At 43.7% G+C, this 21,959-nt stretch overlaps 1 protein-coding gene across 2 annotated transcripts in view; it reads left to right on the top strand.

Annotated features, from left to right (window-relative positions):
• Window positions 1–21,959, top strand: part of TBC1D12 (TBC1 domain family member 12) — a 127,529-nt gene that overhangs the window by 42,859 nt on the left and 62,711 nt on the right. The gene's annotated exons all lie outside the window — the stretch shown is intronic.

The raw sequence follows: 21,959 nt of genomic DNA, 5'->3' as shown, positions 1-21,959 counted from the left end.
TAAATCATTTAGCTAGCCTAGCGCACTGTTTTCCATAGAAAGTTTATTATTTTTTTTATTTTATTACTTTTAACCGCTTCCATCCCTGCCCCACAGTTACAGAAATAAAACACTTGTTAAAAAAAAAATTAAAAAAATTACATTTAATTTTTTCACATAAATAGTTACTTTAGGGACTTTTCTAATACGGATGTCATGAGAGTGTATTTTTTCAAAAAAAAGTTCTTGTAATAAGTGAAAAAGTATTAAAAATCCCTAAATGGAAAAATGCTCCTTCATTTCCAGTAAAAATATTATCACCATACATTGTACTAGGGACACAATTTAAACGTTGTAATAAACCGGACAAATGGGCTAATAAAACGTGTGGTTTTTATGTACCAAAGCACATTTTATTTTAAAACTATAATGGCTGAAAACTGAGAAATCATTTTTTTTTCTTTTTTTCCTTATTATTTCCTTTACAATGCATATAAAATAAAATAATTCAGAGCAAAAACTACCACCCAGAGAAAGCATAATTTGTGGCGAAAAAAACAATATATAGATCATTTCAGTGTGATAAGTAACAATAAAGTTATCGCTGAATGAATGGGAGGAGTGCTGAAATGTGAAAGTTGTTTTGGTTTTTAAGAGAAAAAAAACTGTGACCCTGAAGTGGTTAAACTATATAAAAAACAAAAAAAAAATATTTTTGTTTTGCTTGGACACTAACATCAGTGTGGATGACTCATTGAGTGTGATTGCGTACGTATGCTAGATGACCCTCGGCCGTGGTAGTGGGTCAGGACTATCTCTGCATTGAGGCTGGGTGCACACTTGGCAGTGCGTTAAAAGGTTGCATTTTCTGTCATGTGCGTTTTCGTGCGCTTTCTGTGCATGTGCGGTTTCCTTCTGCACATGTGTGTTTCTTGTGGTTTTCATGTGATTTTTTTTTTTTATTTTTTTTTTATTTTTATGCAAATCGCTAGGTACTCAACAGGAAGCGGAAATGCATCAGAAAATATAGGGTTTTGTTTTTGTTTTTTTTTTACAAAAACGCAATACATTGCCATTATTGCCTTTCATTATGTGCTTTTTTTTTTTTTAATACGTTTTTTTGAAAATATGCAACAAATCCAGCGTTTTAAAAAACGCATACACATGCATATTTTTATGCGTCCTATTGACTTAACATTATATGCGTTAACGCTGCTTTTTTACGCAACGCTAGCGTTTCTGCTTAGTGTGTTCCCAGCCTGAATATAACGTGTACGGTGTCCGCAGAGGTCACACAGAGATCCAGTACGTGGGATCCTTAGCTACAGTCAAGTCCATTGTTGCCCGCCTGCTGAAAGCCATGCCGTTGTCTCTTTATAAAAACAGATGCATCCCTTAGCTGTATCTGTGGGACACGTCTGTACACCGCAGTGTCACCTGAAGGATCGCGGTTATTCCTAATAGGGCGACTTCAAGTGTGTCTACTTAGTTTTAGGTGTACACGGTTGATTTTAAAGCTAGCTGAGGTGCAATGTTAAAGAGAACCCGAGGTGGATATATGAAATCTCAATAAGTCATGTCCTGTGTATAAAGACATGCCTCTATGTCGTTCTGGACTATACCGCCTGCTGTGAGCCCACTATTTACCTGAGCTTTTCAGTATTCTTGTACTCCATAGCGTGGCTTCCTCCCGCCGCTAGCTTCCTCAATCGGAAGCTAAGCAGCGACCCAGAAAGCACTTCCTGGATCGCAGCTTAGCTTCCGATTGGAGGAAGCTAGCAGAGGCGGGGAGCGGTGGGGGGGAGCCATGCCCTAAAGAACAAGAAGATTGCCCGGCAGAGGTACGGACATAAACCTCAGACATCTATACACCAATTTACAGATCCAACATGATAATGCTGGTGCCAGAGTTGTAGCATCCCTAGACGCCGAAAAGGCATTTGACTCTGTCGTATGGCCGTACCTCTCGGAAGTCCTTGAGGGGTATGGGATTCGTGGGGAGTTCATCGCCTGGGTTAAACTGCTGTATCAAGCCCCATCCGCAAGAATACATACAAATGATGACATTTCAGAGTCATTTAGTTTGGCAATGGGAACCCGGCAAGGCTGCCCGCTATCACCCAGGGGCGTAACTAGAAATCACTGGGCCCCCCTGCGAATATTTGGATGGGGCCCCCCCCCATAGGTGCCAAATAATCGTAATGGGGCAGCGTTTCACTGTAAATTAATTGTAAAGTGGGCAGCACCAGTCACCAGAAAATAGTAACGTGAGCAGCAGTCACCAGAAAATTGTAACTTGGGCAGCATTCACCAGACAATCGTAATGTGAGCAGCGTTCACCAGAATATCGTAATGTGGGACAGAAAATCGTAATGTGGGCAGAGTTCACCAGAAAATTGTAACATGGACAGCATTCACCAGACAATCGTAACTTGGGCAGTGTTCACCAGAAAATCGTAATGTGGGCCAGAAAATCGTAATGTGGGCAGCGTTCACCAGAAAATCGTAACGTGGACAGCATTCACCAGACAATCGTAACGTGGGCAGTGTTCACCAGAAAATCGTAATGTGGGCCAGAAAATCGCAATGTGGGCAGCAGTCACCAGAAAATCGCCATGTGGGCAGCAGTCACCAGAAAATTGCAATGTGGGCATCAGTCACCAGAAAATCCTAATGTGGGCAGCAGTCACCAGAATATCGTAATGTGGGCAGCAGTCACCAGAAAATCCTAATGTGGGCAGCAGTCAGTCACCAGAATGTCGTAATGTGGGCAGCAGACACCAGAAAATCCTAATGTGGGCAGCAGTCACCAGAAAATCCTTATGTGGGCAGCAGTCACCAGAAAATCGCAATGTGGGCAGCAGTCACCAGAAAATCGCAATGTGGGCAGCAGTCACCAGAAAATCCTAATGTGGGCAGCATACACCAGAAAATCGTAATGTGGGCAGCAGACACCTGAAAATCGCAATGTGGGCAGCAGACACCTGAAAATCGCAATGTGGGCAGCAGACACCTGAAAATCGTAATGTGGGCAGCAGACACCTGAAAATCGTAATGAGGGCAGCAGACACCTGAAAATTGCAATGTGGGCAGCAGTGACCAGAAAATCGCAATGTGGGCAGCAGACACCTGAAAATCGTAATGTGGGCAGCAGACACCAGAAAATCATAATGTGGGCAGCAGACACCAGAAAATCATAATGTGGGCAGCAGACACCAGAAGATCGCAATGTGGGCAGCAGACACCAGAAAATCATAATGTGGGCAGCAGACACCTGAAAATCACAATGTGGGCAGCAGTGACCAGAAAATCACAATGTGGGCAGCAGTGACCAGAAAATCGCAATGTGGGCAGCCAGAGCCGGGACAAGGTCCTCCAGCACCCAAGGCTGAGACACCAAAGTGCGCCCCCCCATCCCTCCCACCCCAGCCATCACACACTGATTGCTATAGACTAAGAGGCGCCACAGGGCCCACAACCTCCCCAACACCTTAATATCTAGTTATCTGGCTTGCAGTCACAGCTATGTATCCCCTTTTCTTATTTATTTCTGCTTCAAACACAATTAGGAATGACAGCTGAATGAATTCTGCGTCCCCTCCTACACTGCGCCCTGAGGCGCTGGAGCCTCTCCAGCCTATGCCTCGGCCCGGCCCTGTGGGCAGCAGACACCAGAAAATCGTAATGTGGGCAGCAGACACCTGAAAATCGTAATGTGGGCAGCAGACACCTGAAAATCGTAATGTGGGCAGCAGACACCTGAAAATCGTAATGTGGGCAGCAGACACCTGAAAATCGTAATGTGGGCAGCAGTGATCAGAAAATCGCAATGTGGGCAGCAGACACCTGAAAATCGTAATGTGGGCAGCAGACACCAGAAAATCATAATGTGGGCAGCAGACACCAGAAAATCGTAATGAGGGCAGCAGACACCAGAAAATCGCAATGTGGGCAGCAGTGACCAGAAAATCGCAATGTGGGCAGCAGTGACCAGAAAATCGTAATGTGGGCAGCAGTGACCAGAAAATCGTAATGTGGGCAGCAGTGACCAGAAAATCGTAATGTGGGCAGCAGACACCAGAAAATCGCAATGTGGGCAGCAGACACCTGAAAATCGTAATGTGGGCAGCAGTGACCAGAAAATCCATAATGTGGGCAGCAGACACCTGAAAATCACAATGTGGGCAGCAGTGACCACAAAAAAAATGCACCTGTGAAAAAAGAACAATTCACTTACCTGACAGAAGTCTTCTCCTCTCCCGGCATCTGGCTCGCAGCTCCCCAAGTCCTCCTGCAGCACATCTCCCGCGCTGACAGGCAGAGTGCAGGGCTACGGCAAGATGGCTGCCGAAGCCCTGTACTAGAGACACATAGTCTCCAGTGTAGGGTTTCTTCGGCGGCCATCTTGCCGTAGCCCTGCTCTGCCTGCCGGAGACTATGCAGGCTGCTGGAGCGGGGCTGCGGGGACTGAACTGGCGCAGCGTCTATTAGACGCTGCGGCCAGTTGAGCACCTTGCTGGGGGGTCCAGAGCAGCGCTCCCCCCACGCACAGTGAGCGGGCCCCAGAGCAGCCCCGGGCGGCAGGGCCCCCCTGCGGCTGAGAGAGTCGCATCCCCGGTAGGTACGCCGGTGGTGACAGCCTTTCCTCCTCCGGGCCCCTGACTTGCTAGGGGCCCCCCTGCAACTGCAGGGGCTGCAGGGTCTATTCCTACGCCCCTGCTATCACCCCTCCTATTCGCTCTCGCAATAGAGCCGGTGGCTGTTAAAATTAGAGGGGATGCGGGTATCAAAGGAATGACTAGGGGGTTGACTGAAAAAATAGCACTGTATGCGGATGACATGCTGCTCTTCCTACAGGACCCTGGCCCTTCCTTGCGGGAGGCACTCTGTTCTAGATGAATTTGGTAGGTTCTGTGGGGTGGTAGTCAACTGGGACAAATCCCTACTTTCCTGTTGATAAAGTAGCAAACCCCCCCCCTAGTTATACTCTTGGCTTGTGCTGGGTGACTAGGTTCACGTATTTGGGCATTGTCATAGATCTGGATCTAACTACTTATATACCACTTAATTTGCAGCCCATTATAGACCGTTGCTCTCAAAACCATCAATTGTGGAAGAAGCTGCCGCTGTCTGTTGTGGGAAGGGCAAATTTATGTAAAATGCTATATCTCCCCAGGTTCAACTACATCTTTGGACAATCTCCAGCGTGGGTCCCAAAAGCTATTTTCCGAAAAATCGACTCTTACCTCTGACTTTCTGTGGGCGGGGGGCTCTCCCAGGATGTCCTAAACCACATTGCAGATGCCAATCGACGGTGGAGGCCTGGCTTTACCAGATCTGCATAAATATTTTTTGGCTTTAATTTTGGTCACTACAAGGTGGTGGTTTGGGCAGGATGAATGTAATACAGCGGCAATCTTGGAAGCTGCGGTGGTGGGCTCGCAGGAATCTCTCACTAACCTTGCCTTTAGAGGTGTAAAATATTCTGAGATTACTCCCTCCCTTGCGCACTACCATTAAGGCATGGGACGCGGATACGTCTGAACTGACCAAACCCAACAATATGTCTCCCTACACTCCGCTCTGGGGAAACCCGAAACTCCCTCACTTTGTGGAGATTCCTGATCCACAGATTTGGGCACGGTATGGGATCAAACAGGTGGAGCAGTTGGCTCCTCGGGGGAAATTGATGTCCTTTAATGAAATTAAAATCTGATTTCGCTACATGCAGGTTAAGCATGCTTGGCTTGCACAATTCCCGGGGACCTGGTCTTGGGAATCGGACATGCTGAAGAGTCTCCTGATCCGTCAAAAAGTAGACAAACCTCTCTCAATGGTATATTCAATTCCAGGGCTTTGGAGTCGGTACACAAATCTTCCAACTCCGACTCCTCAGTTTCTGAAACTCCGACTCCGGGTACCCAAAATTGCTCAGACCTCGACTCCGACTCCTTAGCCCAATACTTAACAGGGCTGTAGATTTTGTATAAAAATCATGCGACTCCGACTCCCAACTCCTCAGTTTCTGAAACCACGACTCCGACTCCGGGTGCCCAAAATTGCCCCAACTCCTCGACTCCGACTCCACAGCCCTGTTCAATTCTACTCCCTGCATCCACCGCCAGGTTAGATAGGGCTCGGATGAAGTGGTCGGTGGATGTTGGTCAACTGTCTGTCTGATAGGGAGTGGGGTGATGTTCTAGGAGAAATGGGTGGAGTCCTAATATCGACCTCTGATAGGTATGCTCATTTGAAACTTGTGTATCGTGCCTACTATACTGCTGTTCAGTTGCATGCATATTTTTTTGGATTCTTCTGATAGATCAGATAGATGCCCCAAATGTAAGGTAGACAGAGGCGATATTTTCCATATGCTTTGGTACTGTCCGATTATTATAAATTTCTGGACAAAACTGTCTTATTATGTCAGGGGTGATGGGAGAAAATTGTGGTGGACCCCAAATCGTTACTTTTGGGTTTGTATGCGGACTCCACTCTTTCCTCGCATGGCATTAACCTAGTCCAAATAATGTGTGTTTATGCGAGAAGAGAAATCTTTAGCAAATGGGGCGGCGATACACCTCCTTCTATATCCTCCTGGTCGAAAAGACTGAATAAAGTGATGACATGGTACAAACTTCCATATCTTAATTGAAAATGCCCTGAAAAATTTACTCGATAATCCCTGAATTGAGGTGTCGCTCAGGTGCCTGACGGTAGCTTTATGGCCATGCAGTAGATGTTTCTAATTGAACAATGAGGAGCTGCGCTAGGCGTTAACTCCAGGGGCCTTGGAGGTGTGCTGGCTCATGGGGTTGGGGTGTGTGTGTGTGTGTGTGTGTGTGTGTGTGTGTGTGTGTGTGTGTGTGTGTGTGTGTGTGTGTGTCCGTCCAGCTTAAGAGTGCTGCAGCACATACCGTATTTTTCGGACTATAAGATGCTCCTGACCATAAGACGCACTTAGGTTTAGAGGACAAAAACCAGGGGAAAAATATATACTAAACCTGGTGCACCCATGATGCAGGAGCGTCCTGTGGATTATGCCCCCTTTGTACCTCATGCCCCCTTGTACCTTTTGTGTCTCCCTGTATCCTCCTCCGTCCCCCTTGTGTCCTCCTGTGCCCCCCATGTGTCTGCCTCTGTCCTCCTTGTGTGATCCTTTATGCCCCTTTGTGTCCTCCGCTGTCCTCCTGTGTCCTCCTCAGCATGGGAACAGTACAGGGAGTCCCGACATTGCGGCAGGTTGGAGATTTGTACAAGTCAGGAACTCCCTGCTTTTGGACTATAAGACGCAGTGACTTTTTTTACCCCACTTTTGGGGGAGAAAAAGTTAGTCTTATAGTCCAAAAAATACAGTAGTTATAGTGGACCCATAAGCAAACAGTGGGCCCATTTGCATTTCCTTCCAGAGAATTTAATAATCAAGCATTGACCAATTGGATAAACTCTGTGATTTTCTATGAGCAGAGAGAAATATGAGCTGCATAGAGCAGTGCTCATCAGAGCCTTCCATTATCTCCTCTTCCTCCACAGTGTGTAATCTGTGGTTTACGTGGCTTTTTGTCTTCTCCCTATCATGTTTATAGCAGAGAGCTGCAGAAGATGTAATCATTCACATAACCATTCATTCAGTCACATTAATAATTGCATTTATTAAATGGGACTTGTGTTTTATAGCAGCCCTGAGAGTTGATTTTTTTTTTTTTTTTAATGGATTTGAAAAATTATTTCTTCTTTCAACTTGCTTCCCCTGTGCATACAGGCCCTGCTGAGCATGTGATTATGCTGATTAGACTAGATTGCGCGGCCAGCCGACTATAGTTGGGATGGATTGTATTGTGCCCAGAAGTAAATAATCATATCGATCAAATGATCAATTAAAAGATCATTTGATATCAATAATGTATAGAGAATTTTCAATTAAAATGATCGGCTTTTTATCACAATATCATATGATCACATTGTAATGTGTGTAGCCGACAAAGCTATTCATGCCTTTACTTTAGCAAATTGATTGAAATTATGCTTTTTTTTTTCCTTCTGAACAATGCTCTCTAAGGGCCTGTTCAGACTATCTGCGTATGAAGAATGTGTTTAAAATCAAAGAAACGCAAGTTGAAAAACGCATGCGTTTTTCTCGCGTTCTAATGCGTATTCTATTGCGTTTTGCACACACACGTGACCCAGGGGAAAAAAAAGAATTATGGGAACCGCAGAGGAAAACTGACACGAAAAACGCAATAGTACGCGTTTTTGATTTGCGTCTATAGACTTTCATTGCGTCCGTTTCTATGCGTGACGCACAGAACTGCGTGCAGCAATGCGGATGAGAAACGTATGCGTCTCATACGCATACATGTGAACTAGCCCATTCAAAAGCATTAGGAGCCGTTCCTATGCGTTTTTGGTACCCGTACGTGTTCCCTGAAAACGTCTAGGAACGCGCATAGTCTGAACAGGCCCTTAAGCACACAAATGCTTTAAAGGGGGGAAAAAAGGCTTCTTGCAGCCCCCCGCAGTCATCCTTTGCCTGCGCTGTCACTCCGCGATCTGCTCGGCAGCTGTATGTGCGGCCCTGGACCATGAGCCTTCTCATCGTGCTCTCGATGCACAGTACAGAACAATCGCTGCGTCTCTGGGAGCGCAATCAGCATACGCATGGCCCAATGCCGTGTACGCGCAGAGCCTGCCACCGGCCATGGCTGGCCAGCTTTAAAGGGGGTAATTACTGCTGACTGAAGAGTCTTGGAACGACGGCTCAGGAAGACCGCAGGGGGCTGCAAAAAGCCCCAGGCAAGTTAATATTTTTGTATTTATTTTTAGTGATAAGATTCCCTTTAATGCTTTTTTTTCTGAGCTTTACCTCTTCAGTATTCAGTAGCAGGCTAAATAATGGTATCCAGATTAAAGGACAATCAAGTCCACTAACACCTTCACTTACAGGAAAGAATATTATGATACATCTGGTACCAATATTTCTTAAAGCAGTAGGATCAGCCATACTATGCCGGGGGAAAAAACACATATATAAGTAGATAAATACTTGATCAACTTACATAACACATGTATTATACTGTCCATGTTTTGATTTCAGTGAATGTTATATAGTAAATGAAGAGAATTCTGTTCCTGGTGGGAACCATGTCATTTGCCCACAGTTAAGGCTAACTCGTGATGTCATTTCTGCCCTTTACTTTTTTTCTTGTCTCCTCCAATCGCTGAGTCGCCTCAGCCTTGCTTGTAAACACAAGTGAGTAGGGGATTAGGTTTCAGATAAGAAGCTGGCAGGGAAATAAGTGGAAGAGGAGGAATGTCCACCTCAATGCTTGGCCATACCCCATACAATCTTGTCGCTTTCATTAGCAGGAAATCATTTAATTACTTCTGTACCGCTGGTACACAAATCTACACTCCTGAAAATTCCACTTAGGGGACCAGGGGCATAGATATCCGTTTCTGTTTGTTTACCTCACGATGGTGCGCGCCCGTTCGTCTCCGTCACCATCTCGCCAGTCCGTGATTGGAGAATGGGAACATGTGCTCCCAAAGCCGATGTAAGTGTCTGTAATTAATGAAAGCCGGCATCAGCAAGATGCCAATATTCATTCACAAAGTGAAAGTTAAAAACAAAGAAACATGCACAACACATCCTATATCAGTATAACAAGTGCAACAGCCCCACCCTAGCAGGTTAAATCTGATTAGTCCTGTAGTCTCTTCTGAGAAGTCAGCCCCTGCCACTATTAGAGGGCACTTTAGCATATCAACCCTCATCAGTCCAACAATTCTTCAGAAAAGTTAACCCATAGCATCATTTTTAAACTGACAAGATTGTGGGTACACCCCACAGACCTATAAAGAGATAACGCACAAATACATTCATACAAACAATCTGTACGAATGTATTGGCAATCGTTAGACCCAACAAAGCGTGGGTCACCAACTGTCTCACCTCTGATTCAGTCTTGGCAAACAATCTGTAAGGCTACAGAAGACATTTGGTATATAAAAGCAAACGCATACATTCAGGTTATTGGGTTGGATGCAATCCATTATGTGAATCCATTTTTCCTCCTGTAGTGCAGGTTACCTTCTCAAAAGAGCCTGTCAGGGTAGGGCTGTCTGATTTCCTGCATTCACAATGTTTGTGTGTGTGTGGTTTTGTTTTGTTTTTGTTTTGTTTTTTCTCGGACCTCAGCCTATTTTTTGCCCAGCCCGAGTTATGCACTTCATTGCTATACTCCTGTGGCACTGGGTTAAGTTGCATCATAGTCCACTAAACTTCATTATTTTTTTTATTATTCATGACCTATGCCAACAGGTAGGAGGAAAAAGACAAGGGACACACTATCGAAAGCACAGTACATACTAAAGGATTCTCTTTCCGATTCCGTTCAGTAAATGAAATAGAGGGCAGTTTCAAAGGAGGATGAAAGCAGTGTGGGGTTGTGCTACAACTCGATGGAAACCTGAACAAAACCACACCCAACCACCTATAACCCCTTCCGCTAATTATGCCCACTATTGAGGACACTGCATTTTGGGCCGGCCTCCTGAGCACCCCTTTATTGGCCACATAATCTAAATTATCTGACCATGTGGTGGTCCGATCAAGATAACGGTTCGATCGATTTTCAACATGCTTGCTTCAGGTAATTGTGACTTTAATGTCGCAAGCCACTGCACCTGCGCAGCCCTGGTCGCGCGCATCCTCGCTCTCGCTGATGCCGCCAGGAGCTTCCTGCGCAGTACACTCCCGGTGACGTCAGCGGGAGGGAGGAAGCGCATAGCCAGGGCCGCACAGGCGCAGTGGCTTGCAACATTAAAGTTGCAAATCCTAGAAGCGAGCCGCAGCGGGGGATCGTTTTGTCCCAGCGCGAGTACAGGATGTTTGTGGAGGAGGGGGAAGGGGGGGCGGTGGAAGCCCCAGGTAAGTTAACCTTTCTTTTTCCCCATTACAGTAAATAATTATGACAGCCTCCTCCATATCCCTTACTTCAGATACCCTTTATGGTCCGTACACACGCTCGATTAATGTAGGCTGAAGCGGCCTTTACACTGTGTAGATGTGGTGAGATTTGCCACTAATGTACAATCAAGATTTAATTTTTTTGTGTCCATTATAAAGATCAGCAGAAGCGGTAGTGTCGTGATTTTTGGTTTCATGGCACACTTATATTTTTAACCAACCAAGGCACGGCACTCCCTGATTTTGTATAGACAAATCTCCCCTCCAGCATGACAATTCAAAGCTTAGCAACATATAGCAAAGGCCAGATCATTGTCTCCTATCAGTATCCCAGAGGTTTGAATAGTCTATATGTGATGTCAGAAACTTCGGATATGAACAGGAAAGGGTGGTTATCTGTCGCAATCTGCACATTATGGTGGCAGCCGTGTCCTTGGAGAGCGAATTATTTTTTAGCTCGACTGGAGAATCCTTAAAAAATGTCACTTGCATTCTTATTTGTGTGCGACACTGTGTCTTGTGATTAGTGTAGTCAAATGTGATTTCTCGCTGACAGTCTCGTAAAGAAGGTACACAGCTGAAGTGCTCTGTTGTCAGTTGGTACGAGAAACATCCCAGAAATTCCAACAATGACCGCTCTATGAAGATCTTCAAAGGAAGATCCTGTTTATTGACAGATGTACACATTGTCCTTTCCTGCGCCTTTTCTGCTCCCATTAAAAGTTAAGAGGGCAAGGGGGGTGTATTCACTGCCTCTTCACTCTGGCATTTCTTCATTATGCACACTGTATTCCTTTGAAACCACTGTCATATTGATATGCCAGTTATAATGGCAACATAAGCAACAAGTCCTCAGAATAAAGCCTAATATAACTTATAAAGAGACGCCTATGTTCCAGAAGGTTCACATTCTGTCTCCCTGTCACTCTTATGTGAATTAAGCCCTCGCTTGGGGATGCCTAAAGGCTTTTCTACTCCACTCCTTAACGTTGCTTGCTACTTATTACATTCAGCAAATCCCCTCCCCCCATCATCTCTTCCATATCACACAGGCAGGGGGAGTTTTATCTTGTAGCAGTCCTTGCTTCTGGTAAACTATAGCTAGTAGTGTCTTATATATGAAAATCATTTGTGCTTTCTACATGTTGTATGTAACTGAGAAACTATTATTTTGAGGTGGTGTTACCTAATCCTGTTGTCGGGTCTCACTAACAACAATGTGGGATTTATGGATACAGTATCTACAGAGGTAGTTATGTAACCTTGCTTGCTATAGGACTATGCACTTGTGTACTGCTCATGTGATAGTGCGGGTCAAGCCTGCACAGTAGCACAAAGCCACTTGTGCGTGTAGGAAAAGGCCGTGCAAGAGCTACTTCATTCTACTGTGCAGGCGTGGGCCATACTCGCTCCTTCGCAGTATGGCTGCTCACGTGGTGGGGAGTGTTTTGCGCAGGTGTAGTAGTTCTGCGCCTGCACAGAACGCTCCAGACTATGTGAGCTGCACAGCCGCGCACATGCACAGAAGATGCTGGTCGCCATTTGCAACGGAGGGGACCCCAGCCCACCGGTGGGGAGCGGAGCTGCGGCGAGGGCACAGGATGGCTGCCAGGGGCTGGAGGAAGCACCAGGTAATTTTTTTTTTTTTTTTTTTTTTAATTCTCGGATCTTCCTTTTAAGGCTGGTACACACGGTGCAATTTCCTGTTTAATTTATAATTTCCAGCATGTCTGATCTGCTTCCGATCGAGAACTGGATTGATTTTTTTTTTTTTAGATCAGTACTGTACATAATCAATCAGGAGCAGATCACATGCCCAAAATTATCGATTTTATTTATTTGACAGGAAATTGCATTGTGTATACCAGCCTTTATTGAGGTAAGTATCTTAACTCTCTTCTCGCCCCGTCACCACTGGTGTACTTTAACCACTTCAGCCTACAGCTTCGAAAATCTTATGCATCCGAGCAATGTTCACCTCCCATTCATTCACTAATAACTTTATCGCTACTTATCAAAATTAATTGATCTATATCTCGTTTTTTCCGCCACTAATTAGGCTTTCTTTAGGTAGTACATTTTGCTAAGAGCCACTTTACTGTAAATACATTTTTTTTTTTGTATTTAAATATTTTTATTTTTTTTCCTTTGCATAATAAAGTACAAAACATTCCACACAGATAATTTTAAATGATCAGAACAAAATAGTTAGCTATATTATGTTAACAGCTGATTCAGTAGTCTCTATTTGTTAATCAGGTGGAAATCAATTATATCTTATATCTATTATCTATTTGCATCATTACAATAGCCCAACCAAGAGTCACCCCATTTGCTGTGAGAATCCCATATGGGTTTAAATCTGTCATCTTTCTCAGAGAGATGGGACGACCCGGCTAGACCGTTATCCTAGGAGGGATGGAGATCCCTCTTCTGGGGTAAGAAAGAAGTAGAGAGAAGGGAGAAAAAACAGAAGTGAAATTCAGATCAGAGAAGAAAGAAGGAAGGAGAGAAGGGAAGAGTGGCCTGCCAGCCCACCAGATCTTATAATCCTAAATAAGCGCACTAGGGATCAACCCTTAACTTACAAACCACCATATGTTGCTTACAGGTCAATATCTTTCCATACCTTTTGAAAGATGTGAATCTTATCCTGCATTACAGCCGTAAGATATTCTAGTTTATAAATATATTTCACTCTATTTAACACTTCAGAGATATTAGGTGGAGAGGTGTCTCTCCAATGTTTGGAGATAACACATCTCGTTGCTGTCAGAAAATGATTAAGCAAACGTTGGTTATGGGGTTTCATCTTCGGTATGGGTTTAGCCAACAAGCAGATCCAAGGGTCTTTAGGAATTTCTAGACCAGTATAGCGAGTTATTAGCTGGAGAGCATCCGACCAGTAGGTTTGGATTTCCGGGCAGAACCAGAATAGATAGTGAAGAGTGCCAGGTTGACCACAGTTCCTCCAACATGCCGGGGAAAGAGAGGGGTTCCATTTATGTAAGCGAACTGGTGTTTGATACCAAAGTAGCATTATTTTGTATATGTTCTCTTTTGTTAGCACACAAATAGAGGATTTAGATGCGTTTATCCAGATCTTTGACCATGTATCAAGAGTAGTATCCGTTTCCAGTGCTTGGTCCCAGTATGCCATGTAACGATGTTGGTACTCCAGAGTCTTACGTTGCGGGGAGTTCAGCCACGTATATAGAGAAGAAATTAGTCCTTTTTGTGTGGGACCTGCATCCCAGATTATTTCAAACTCTGTCTTCTGTGGAAATTCCAACTTGGGGGAAATGGATGCTACGAAATGTCGTATTTGCATATATTGCAGGTAGTTGGCATTGGTAAGTGCTATATGGTCCTTGAGATCATCATAAGTGTATAGCTTCCCTGTAAAAGGGTTCATTAAATCAGAGATAAACCAAATATCATTTTGATGCCATATTGATGCTGTGGTGCGTTTAAGACCTGGGGTGAATCTGGGATTGCCAAGTATTGGGATCATGACTGATACCTGCGGAAAGAGGGATATACGCCTCCCCACAACTGTCCATAATTTCAAATTAGACCGTAGGGAGGAGTATATCTCCCTCGCCTCCTTAGGAGGAACATTATTTTTCCATAGGAAAGCACTTGGATGAAAAGGCATAAATGCCTCAAACTCTATTTGTGCCCATTTTGCATGGGGTCTTTTCTCAAGCCATGCTACCATCTGCCTAAATTGACTTGCCACATAATAGTTGTAAATATTTGGAGCTGAAAGGCCTCCAAATTGTCTTTGCAAAGTTATTATTTTTTTGGAAATCCTGGGTGGTTTACTATGCCATATAAAGCGTAGTAGAGCTTTTTGAAGGGGGAGCAGTGTAGATTGCGGTATCCACATAGGTATTGTGGAGAATATATAAACTAGCTTAGGTAGGGAGTTCATTTTAAACGCTGTCATACGACCAATCCAGGAAATGTTGTAATCTTTCCATTTATTTAGGTCTTTAATGATGCGATTGATTAAGGGGGAAACATTAAATTGAAGTAATTTCTTGGAATCGTAGGGGAGATGAATTCCCAAATATTTAAGGGTGTCTTTTTGCCATCTATATGGAAACCGCAACTTCAGACCGTCCACCATTAGGGGAGAAAGATAAAAGGAGAGAGCTTCCGTTTTGCTATCGTTTATTTTATAGTTTGAGAGGTATCCAAACTTAGAGAGCTCTGCATGCATGTTAGGGAGGGATATATGTGGATTAGTTACTGATATTAACACATCGTCTGCAAAAAGCGAGATTTTATATGCATTTTCCCCAATTTTTATCCCTGTTATATCGGGGTTGCCCCGTATCCGGGCTGCCAGGGGCTCTATAGAAAGGGCGAAAATCAGGGGGGACAGGGGGCAGCCCTGACGGGTGCCATTGGAAATTGTGAAATATTGGTGGGGGTCTGTAAATGGGATTTTTAAGGCTACCTGGGGTTTGGAATATAATTTGTAGAGGGTGTTCAGAAACGCTCCCTCAAAGCCCATGGTCCTCAAAGTTTGGAACAGAAAAGGCCAACTCAGCCTATCAAAGGCCTTTTCCGCGTCAAGGCTTAATAGTATAGAAGGAAGTTTCGAATGGTTGATAAAATCTATCAAGTTTATAGTGCGTCGAATGTTATCTCCTGCATATCTACCTGTGACAAATCCCACCTGGTCTTTATCTACCAGGGATGGTAATAGCGGGGATAGGCGATTTGCTAGGATTTTAGTAAATATTTTTAAATCTGTATTCAGTAGAGATATTGGCCTGTAATTTTTAGGGTCTAATGAATCTCTATCTGGTTTGGGCAGTACCACCATATGCGATTTTAGCATTGTTTCTGGAATAGGATCCATTCCCATAAAATTATTAAATAGTAAAGTCATTTTTGGAGCCAAAATATCTCGAAATTTTTTATAGTAGGCCATTGTGTATCCATCAGGACCAGGGGCTTTGTGGGGCTGAGCTTTTTTAAGAACTTCAATAATTTCTTCCTGTTCTATGCCTGCATTTAGTATGTTTAATTGATTTGTTGACAATATGGGGAGCCCACATGATTTAATATAGTTTTTCATTTCTGTTTGGGTGGGATGTGAATAATTTTCTGTTTTTTGGAGGTTATATATCTCGGAGAAATATTCCCTGAATATCTGGGCTATATAGCGGAGATCATGTTGTATCACCCCCTTCTTATCTTTAAGGGAAAGGACTGCATTGCGTGTTTTTATATCCCTACGTTTTTTGGCTAATAGTGTATGGGCCCTGTTCCCTTTCTCATAGAACATTTGCCTTGTGAAGAGCAAAGACCTTTCTACTGAAGTATATTGAAGATCAGTTAATTGTTTGCGCAGATCTTCCAGTTTGTTAAATAACTGTTTGGAGGGACTTTTTTTATGAGATTCTTCTAGTGTAGTAATTTGAGTGAGGAGATCTGTTACTTTTGCGAGGGCTGCTCTTTTCCTTCTGCTTGCTATTGCGATGAGTTTACCCCTAATGTTTGCCTTATGAGCTTCCCAGACAGTGGAGTAATCAGTTACAGATCCTGTATTTATTTGGAAAAAGCTGTTTAAGCTCTCTAAAATATCTTGGTAAACTTCCTCATCTAAAAGTAAGCTGTCGTTTAGCTTCCAAACCGAGGGGATTTTTGGGTTGTTTGCCAAGTTTAAGGTTAAATCTAGTGGAGCATGATCTGACCAGGAAATTGGGCCTATCTCGGAAGCAATTAAAGTATTCAGCAAGGCAGGGGTTATAAAAAAATGATCTATTCTGGTGTAAGTGGAGGTGTTATGTGAATAGAAAGTGAAATCGGTGTCACCTGCATGCAAAGCTCTCCAAGCATCACACAATCCAAACTGTTTCTGCAACAACCTGAAATTCTTAGCATTTTTACAAATAGTGGAGAAATTAGAGGGGGTGACCTCGGATCTACGGTCCCTTGTAGGGAAGCTTATCAGGTTAAAATCCCCCCCTATAATCACATTTGGACATTTTAACTGTTCAACTTTCTTAAATACTTTTTCCAGAAACTGTAACTGGTGGGTGTTTGGTGCATATACAACCACCAGTACAATTTCTAGTCCATGCAAGGAACCTTGTAGTATTATGAATCTACCTTTGGGATCACTGCATTCAGTTTTAACTTGAAATGGGCATCTGCTATGTATTAAAAGTGCGACACCCGCTTTTTTTTCCGCAGCACTAGCCATAAAAGTTGGATAAGCCTTGCTTTTCAGAAATCCCGGTCGCTTAGAGGAAAACCGAGTTTCCTGAAGGAAAACAAAGTCTGCGCCGATGCGTTCTAGATCCCGTAGTGCTAAGTATCGTTTGCGAACCGAATTGAGCCCTTTGGCATTAAGTGTAACTAGCTTTACCATAATAAAAAGTTATAGAAGCCGACTTTAATTATGCAGTGAGCCCAGCTTAGGAAGATCCACAGCATGTTATCTAACACCAAACATGTGAAAAAGGATGGCTGGCAGGCAAGATGTTCAGAGAACGAGATAAAGGAGGGAAAGAAGAGAAAGAGGGAAAGATAGGATAGAAACAGAAAAAGACCAACCCCTAAATTTAGGGGAACAGACCTCTTAATATTTTCATAAACTGAATTTTGCATGGTGAACAACAGTGAAATAACCATAATCTGTATATGCAAAGCCATCAAAACATTTTTAGAAAGTACAAGGGTATACATATCCCTTGTGTGGGTGCGCCCCACTGCACACCCATAGAGGGAATGCATGCTGGCACCTTGCGGCCGGGTGTCCCGGAGCCGCACCGACAGGCTGTATAATAAAATACTGCATACTTATGACCGCATCACACCAAAAACTTTACGGATTTCAAAAAATAAACCTGAATTGTGAGAAGAAAGATTTAGATAGCGTCCTGGTTCCATGCTTAAGTGGCTGGGACTTCAGGTGAGAGGCAGGGTGGTGATGCTGTTTGATCCCGAGATTTAGCAGGAGAACCATTTGTTTGGGATTGAGATTCAACTTTCCCCGGCATGCGTAGTCCTAAGCCTTTGAGTAGATCCGGTGCATCTTCCGGAGCAGAGATGGCGTGGTACCTGCCTTCCTTGACCGCAATCAACTTAAAGGGATATCCCCATCTGTATTGGATGTCGTTTTCCCGTAAAAGTGCTGTAACAGCTTTAAGCTTGCGGCGTTTAGCCAATGTGATGGGGGATATGTCATTAAAGATTTGTACATCGTGGTCACGAAATTTGTAAAAGTTAATATTGCGTACCTTCATGGCCACCTTCTCTTTCGCTTCGTAGTAGTGGAAGCGGACTATTATATCCCTAAGTTGAGGGGCTCCTTCTGGACGTGGCCCTATCGCCCGATGGGCACGATCAAACCGCCACATGTCCTGTGAGATGTCCGGATCAATGTCTGTAAATAGATCTGTCAGGTATTGTTTGATATCCGGGGGCTTAACAAAGTCCGGCACCCCTCTTATCCTTAAGTTTGACCTTCGATCTCTGTTCTCATGATCTTCCATAGAGCGGTGTAGTTCCCCGACTGTGTCCGTTAGTCTATCATTCTCCTCCTCTAAGTATGCGCAGCGTTGTTCCAAGGCCGCAACTGATTTTTCCAGTGCCGTGGTCCGCGCCAATGAGGACTTAACATCCGAGCGTAGGCCTTCCAGGGCTGAGGAGATCGCATCTTTTATTGTGCCTGATATCTTTGTGTGCAGGTCGGATAAGCAGGTTTCCAGTATGGCTCTAGTTATAAAGTCCGAAGTATCGGGTGGTTCCTCGCCACGCTGAGATTTAGGAGACGCCATCTTGGTTGTAGGCGGAGGCTTAGTGGGCCGGGAAAAATATGCCTCAATTTTCTTTTTAGAAGCCGATCTGCCCCTCTTCTTCGGTCCCATATGAATCAGTGCTCGATGGGGAACCGGGACCAGCCTTTTTAGTTCAGGTAAGCCAGGTGTATGACGCGGTTGGGTCTAACTTAATCCAGCCATCGGCGGAGCTCTCAGGTTAAGCGGCCATCTTGCTCAGCGCCGCGCATGCGCCCCCACTGTAAATACATTTTAACAGGAAGATTAAGATAGAAATGGAAAAAAAAATCATTATTTCTCAGTTTTTGGCCATTATAGTTTAAAATTAATACATGCTACAGTAATTAAAACCCATGCATTTTATGTGCCCATTTGTCCCGCTTATTACACCATTTAAATTACATCCCTATCACAATTTATGGCGCCGATATTTTATTTAGAAATAAAGGTGCATTTTTTCAATTTGCGTCCATCACTATTTACAAGCTTATAATTTTAAAAAATTTAATAAGACACTCTCTTGACATGTATATTTAAAAAGTTCAGACCCTTAGGTAACTATATATGTAGTTTTTTTTTTTTTAATTGTAATTTTTTTTATTTTTTTTTATACAAAAATGTATTTGGGTAATTTTAGTTTGGGAGGTAAATAGCCAATTTTAGATGTAATGTAATGTATATTTTTTTATTCAATACAGGTATGTGGGTGCAGTTTACTATTTGGCCACAAGATGGCCACATTCAAAACATTCCTAGATGCGAACGATGTCGCATCTAGGAACTAAAAAGAAGAGAAGAAGTTTCCTGGGGGCTAGTGATGGGAATTCCGACTCTTCTCAGAGAATCGGCTCTTCTGAATCGGCTCCCATTAAAGAGCCGGCTCTTACGGCTCTGAATCGACTCTTCATTAAATATCACTAGACACCACTCAGAATCGGAGTAAAAGCCCCGCCCCCGTCTCCATGACAACTTCAGACTGCTTCGCTGACTGGGGCAATCCCTCCTGCTACTGCTCTGCTCCGCCCTTAACACTCCTACAAGCTGCGAGAGGAGGACTACATCTCCCAGAATGCCTCAGCGCCCTTTATTACAGAGCAAAGCAGAGCTAAAAAGGGCGGCTGAGGCATCAGCTCTTCTCAGAGTGAGCATCGGCTCCTCTGATTCACTTCAAAGAGCCGGCTCTTAGAGCCGGCTCGTTCGCGAATGACCCATCACTACTGGGGGCAGAAATACCACGCTCTCTGAAGAGAAAGCGTCGGTATTTCTGCCGGGGACTTAGATCGGTGAATGGGAATTATATTCCCATTCACTGATCGGGGGGGCAGCGGGAGGCAGCGGGAGCCCGATCGCGCGCACCACACGGCTGCAGCACCACTGCCTATCTGGACGGATATATGTGTCCAGATATGGCGAAGTGGTTAATGATCATTAAGGATAAACTGGAATTGGAGTGTGTGAATGAGGCTTTAGCTATTTCACCTCTGTGGTTTCTGCTTATCTAATCCTGCAAGTATTGCCAGAATGAAGGATCAGACTTGCAACTTACATTTCCTGAGATGACTGAGGCACAGTTTACAAGTATTCACTGGTATCCACCAATAGCTTGTTAGCGTTCTGGTATGCCTAGTCACTATTATTCCTCCACTCATTCTCCTCTCTCCATCAAGCAGAAAAAGCTGTTTATTTGGAACAAGGCTGTCCGGAACAATTGAGAATGATTGTTTTAGATAACCATTATTGTGTGTATGGACCTTACCTCCCCAGCTCCAAGGCACACACGTCTGCCCCTGATCTAGCTGATTAGGGGAGGGGCAGCAGCACAGCAAGTGAGAGGGGAAAGTGCCAGCCATTAATCTGCACATGTAGTTCTGAAGGAGCTGAGAACACAAAAACACTTCCAGATACAGATAAGCTGCCCTGCTTTGCTGATGTGCTCTGTACTGGCTTTATCTGCCCTTCGCATGTTATTTGAAAGGTTGTGAGACTGAGGTGAGATGGAGTGGTGTGAAGGTTCTCCACCCAGCGCTCTACAGAAGAGGTTAGTCCAGGCAGAGCAGCAAGACTCCAGTCAGTCTCTTATGAAAAGTGCTGATGTGCTTCTCATATTTGATGAACTTCTTTTAGTGTATAGTATTTAAAATGACACTGAAGCGAAAAAAAAAACTTCTGATAAAATGAATTGTATGTGTAATGCGGATAATTCATAGAGTATTAGTAGCAAAGAAGTCTCATATTTTTAGTTATATAGTTTATTTTTTTTTTTTTTTACACATCGCATCATCCTGCTTATACTTGTAGTTTATAAACCACGCTATTTTAAACTATAAAACAAAGCAGAGCGTATGACCGTTTGAACGTCCCTGCAGTGAAACCTTATTTGAAGCTGTCTCTTGCTGTTTCTTTGATATATAAATAAAGGTGGTCATACACTTTTTTTTTTTTTTAATTACATTTGAAGCATATTCGACCATCAGATTTCTGTCAGATGCCTGTCAAGTTGAATCTGACAGAAATCTATCTTATTGCCACACACTAGGAACAGATTTCAAATAGATTTCAGAATCAAATCTACTGGAAATCTGTCGAAAATCGACCTAAAAGCATTATTGCACCATTAGATTCAATGCAGCTCTATGGGCCATCGATCTGCTGCCAGCACCAAATCGACCTAGATTTTCCATCCAGTCAGATTACATCAATCGAAATCGATCGAAAATCGATCGATTGGCTGATTTGAAAGAATCGATTTCTGTTCGATTCTATAGAATCGATCGATGGCTCAAATCGACCAGTGTATGGGCCCCTTAAAGGAATACTATCGATACCCAAGTGTTCTAAAATGACAATGTCTAAGTAGCTTTGTAAACATTTTCCTACTTTTCATGTTAAATATCAGAGGCAAAAGCTGTAATTTATTGAGGGTAGGATTTAGCTATATTGGGACAAATCAATTGCAGAAGGGGCGCCTGCTTCAATGCACAGCCAGAGCTGCATATCAGACTACAGAAAGCAAATATCAAACCTATCAAACTCTGAAAGCAAAAACAGTATGAAAAGCTATGACAATAGTTACATTTCCTCTGCTCTCTTCAGACACGTCAGTCAGAAACACAGGACACAGGAGCTGCAGCTGTTGGGAGCTCTCTCTCTCTGTCACACACAGAGTTACACATAGGGCTTGATTCACAAAGCGGTGCAAAGTGTTT

This window comes from Hyperolius riggenbachi, chromosome 10, assembly GCF_040937935.1.
Source record: "Hyperolius riggenbachi isolate aHypRig1 chromosome 10, aHypRig1.pri, whole genome shotgun sequence".
NCBI lineage: Eukaryota > Metazoa > Chordata > Amphibia > Anura > Hyperoliidae > Hyperolius > Hyperolius riggenbachi.
This window is presented reverse-complemented; position numbering and strand designations above follow the sequence as displayed.